Source organism: Pelobates fuscus, chromosome 1, assembly GCF_036172605.1.
Source record: "Pelobates fuscus isolate aPelFus1 chromosome 1, aPelFus1.pri, whole genome shotgun sequence".
NCBI classification, from domain to species: domain Eukaryota; kingdom Metazoa; phylum Chordata; class Amphibia; order Anura; family Pelobatidae; genus Pelobates; species Pelobates fuscus.
Window position 1 is genome coordinate 491,428,025 of NC_086317.1, and position 4,504 is coordinate 491,432,528.

Consider the following 4,504-nt stretch of genomic DNA (forward strand, 5'->3'; position numbering starts at 1 on the left):
GGCACAAGGGGGGGTAGAACTCGGGCAGCGATGATGTAAAGTTCCGTTATGGGAAATTGCTGAGACATTGGGGATTGGGTTTGGGGTTCGCTATGAAAAACATTTAGCCAGCGCCTCGCGGTTTTGCCCTCTGTAGCGTGGGATCAGATGGACTTCGTCCCCTGGCTCTCCATCGTAACCCGCCCAGCGGCGCGTAAAGGGAGTTTGTCCTCCTTTCCTGGGGGGGGGGGCAGCTCCGCCCCAGCGGCCTCGCGGCAACGGCCAGGTTGTTGCGGGGAGTTGAACGTCAGCCGATGTAAGTGGGGTGGGTCATGCTGTTTTAAGCTCAAATGCTCCCATCGTGGTGGGGGCTCACTCTTCCTCCTGCTGTTTCAAGAGGGGTAAGTACAGGGAAAAAGGGGACGTGGGGGCGCAGGGCGGCGACGCCAGTGCTCATAAGCGCCATGGCTCGACCACTACTGGAATCGGCAGGCCATGGGATCCCTTTCTCGGAGCGCCCGGCTTCGGGGTGGTGCGGACCTTGAGGAAAGGTTAAAAGAACTTAGTATGTATAGATTGGTGAAAGTCGAGACAGGGGATATATGATAGACAATTTAAATACTTAAAGGGAATCAATACAGTAGGGAGGAGACTATGTTTAAAAGAAGTAAAACTTTTGCAATAAGAATACATAGTCTTAAATTAGAGGGGCGAAGGTTTAACAATCATACCCGGATGTATTATGTTAACGGAAGGGTAGTGGATGCATGGACTAGCCTTCCAGCTGAAGTAGTAGAGGAGTCTAAGTGGGTGTGGGATATGCGTAACGCTTTCCTACCTATAAGATAAGGCCAGGGACTAATGTCAGTGGTTAGAAAATTGGGCTGACTGGATGGGCCGAATGGTCCTTATCTGCCGTCACATTCTATGTTATGTTTCTAAGCCTGTGCTCGACTTCCCGCAGATGGTGCTGGATAAGCTCCTGCGTGAGGTAGCTTTGGGGTGGTTTGCGGGGTCAGTTGAAGCCCCGTCGCTCCCCAAGTTGCAGGTCCCCCTTGGGCCTGGTGCCCAAGAAGGAGGCAGGGGATTTTCGTCTTATTCATCGTTTGCCCTGCCCTCATGGGGTATCGGTGAAAGATGTTGGGTGTCCTAGGCATCCATCGATGCTGCGGTACACATGGTCGGGGCAGTGGGCCCTGGGGCTTTGCTAACGAAGGCCAACGTCGGAGCCGCGTTTTGCTTGTTGCCAGTTCATATGGATTGTCATCAACTCCTGGGTGGTGGGTTTGTGGTCGTATTATGTGGATACGTGCTTCCCGATGGGTTGTTCATATCCTGCTTTTACGATGAGTGCGTCAGCACTTTCCTGGAGTGGGTGGTGCAGCAGGAAGGAAGAATTGGCTCCTTGCTGCGCTACCTTGATGGCTTTTGTGTGTGAGCCTTCGCTGACTTGTCGACTCTTGCCCGACTCGGTGGAGCTTTGGGGTCCTCTTGGAGCACGATAAGACAGTGGGGCCCAGTGACGTGCCTTAGCTCCTTGGGTATCAAAATTGACTCTGTGGCCATGGAGTGCTGGCTGCCGCGGGATAAGGTTGAGAGGGTGTGGCGATGGCCAGGGGTCTGAGGAGGATGCAGCAGTCGGACCTCGCCACTGGGCCCTGGAGAAGCCTGTTTGCTAGCCTCCTACCTGCTGACTATGGCCCCTGGGTTATTTGGGGCATATTGTACTGTATATTGCTGCTACTGGCCCTTTTAACAGCATCTATGGACATATTGGGACTTTTGGGACTACTGTCCCTTTAAGACTGTGATACATATTCTAGTGTACTGCCTGTAATATTATATGTGTATTTGTGTGTTAAGTTTATCCTGGGTGATTTGTATGCAGCATTCATCTGATTGTTCGGTAGAATCACTCCATTCAGTATATTGAGTGAAACTACCGAACAACCAGACCACCCAGGAATGAGTGTGCCTCCAATTACCGTTTGCAACAATGTTGCAAACGGGTAATTGGCAATCAGTGTAATGTATTCTTTGTCCTCTGGGTGGCCGCCATTCGGGAAACGAACACGTGGCGGCGGCCATCTTAAACTACCGAATAGCGGTATTTTGCCGTCGAGTGTCTGGAACTAAAATCGGACACTTGACTAGGCAAACACCGCTGAGACCTCCATACTTCCAGAAATTCGTATAGAAACTACCGAATGGCCCGCCGTTCGGTAGAAAGAACCCCACAAACAAGGGAATTCATTCAAACCCTCTCCAGGCTCTATAACACAGGCAATTCGTCTGTTTTCATTCCCTTGTTTGTGACCGACCGCAGGGCCAAAATGCATGGAACTGTTTTCGGATACTTTACCCATGCGGTCGGTCAAATCTTTGGAACCCCATATCTCCCGAACCGTTCATCCGAATGACTTGAATTTTGAATATGTTGTCCCCCTGAATAAGGGCTATCCAGCGATGCTGGATTTAACCCCTTAAGGACCAAACTTCTGGAATAAAAGGGAATCATGACATGTCACACATGTCATGTGTCCTTAAGGGGTTAAAGGTGTACCCCCTGGTTTTGGGGTACATCCAGAACTTGGCTGAAAAGGTGTACCGGATAATTGGGTTTAATGTTATCTAAAGGGGAGGGGATGTGTGGGCTGAACCATGTATGTGATTGGGTATTTTATGCCTCCCCCTGGGTGTGGACTGTATGTGTATTATTGTAATAAAAGCCAGGCTGGATGAGCCAGTCCAGAGTTCCTGTTTTACCCTCAAAGTGATGTGTTGTCTCATTATTGGGGGGGGAAGGATTTATTGCATGCTGTTCCAGTTGACTGCTAGGAGTACAAGCCTATTCGTATGGTTCCTATTCAATATTCATATGTGTAGCGAAAGCCACTTCGCCACTGTGGTTTGGAGGGGGCTGCTTGCCCGCCTCTTACCCTGTGACTACGGTCCCTGGGCGATTTGGCCCTTTATGCACGGTATTTGGGCATACTGTGGGTTATTGGGCTGCCCCAGGATTATGGGCCCTCTCATCAGCCCATACGAAACTTAAACCCCATGGCGTTTGAACTGTGTTTGTGGCATCTAAACGCTGTTTGGATATGTTGAGCGCTCAGATCCAAGCCATCTGGGGATGGGTTGAATGTGGGGGTTCTGTTTAGTATAACAGGAGTTATGTATTTTTATGTCTTTTGGTGGTTGCTGGTAACATGTGCTTAATGGAGGCTGTGTTTGTCCCTGGATATAATTAAATCAGCTTCTCCATTGTCTCCAGGATAGAGGATTCTGGGGAACTAGTTTGAGCTTCTAAAAACCATGCTTCCAGAAGGTCAAATGCACATTTGTACTAACTTTTGAACCCCTGGTCCAATGCGTATGATTTTTGAGTATGTTGTTCCCCCGAATGGATTGATTGTGTATATGTATTTTTATGCGAATGTGATGTATATTTTGGGAGTTATGAATGTTGTGTAAAAACTGTATTTTCCCTACCTAGGATAATTGTATTTTCCTGTGTGTACAGATAATTAGTTTACAGGTAGAGGGGAGGGCTATGTGTGGGATGTAACTATTGTGTGATTGGTTAATGTACGTTACTGTGTGTGTCCCTCCCCTTCATGGGAGCACCTAATAAAAAGGGCTGCAAGCTAGCAGCCAGAGAGTTCTATTTTTACCCTCAACTTGAGTCCTGTCTCTTATTGGGGGAATCTGCTACAAGGGATTGCTATGCTAGGCATATTCCCTTGCTATAATCACTGAGCTCTTGTAAGAGCTTGTTCCTGCTTCGTTCTGAAGGGAGATAGCTGCAGCCTGCGGTGCTTATGGTGTCTGGTGGAGTGCTTGGAGTCCTCTGGAAGCGCTAGGAGCATCTTTCAACGGAGGTACCCAGTCGGGGTGCCAGTGGATCCGTTATATTGGTGGCAAGCGGTGGGATGGCGTCCTAGTGCGAGGAGAAGCAGCTCAGAGACACCGGTAACGTGTGGAGTTGTGCAGCGTCCCTATCTTCAGCAACATAATGGAACCAGCAGTGGCTACAGCAAGCATGGCGTATAGCTACTCCGTACTAGAGTTTGGCACGATGGTAGGGTTGCGCCTGAAGTTTTACGGACCCAATCCAGAGGAGAAATACGTTCGGTTCGTGTGGGACATGGTGACCCGGAACCTACAACACAGGGCGTTGAGGGAAGGCCAGTGGGCACGTTGGGAGAAATTCCAGCCACAGGTAGAGTGGGACGAGGAAGAAACCGAGGTGGCCGGTGGAGATGGGACCGAGGTCTCTCTACCGGCCCTACAGGGATGCTGGGCACCCGGCCCAGATCCCCAGCGGCAGTATGTTTTACAGGGAGGGGAGACAGTAGGTCTCACTCCCCAGCGGCAGAATGTGTTATTGGAGGAAGAGACAACCGGTCTCCCTCCCCAACAGCAACCAGAGGTACCCGAGGTAGAGGACCTCATAGACTGGTCCTGGGAGGACCCCCTGCAGGCAGGTGGAGATGGGACTGAGATCTCTCCACCGGCCCTA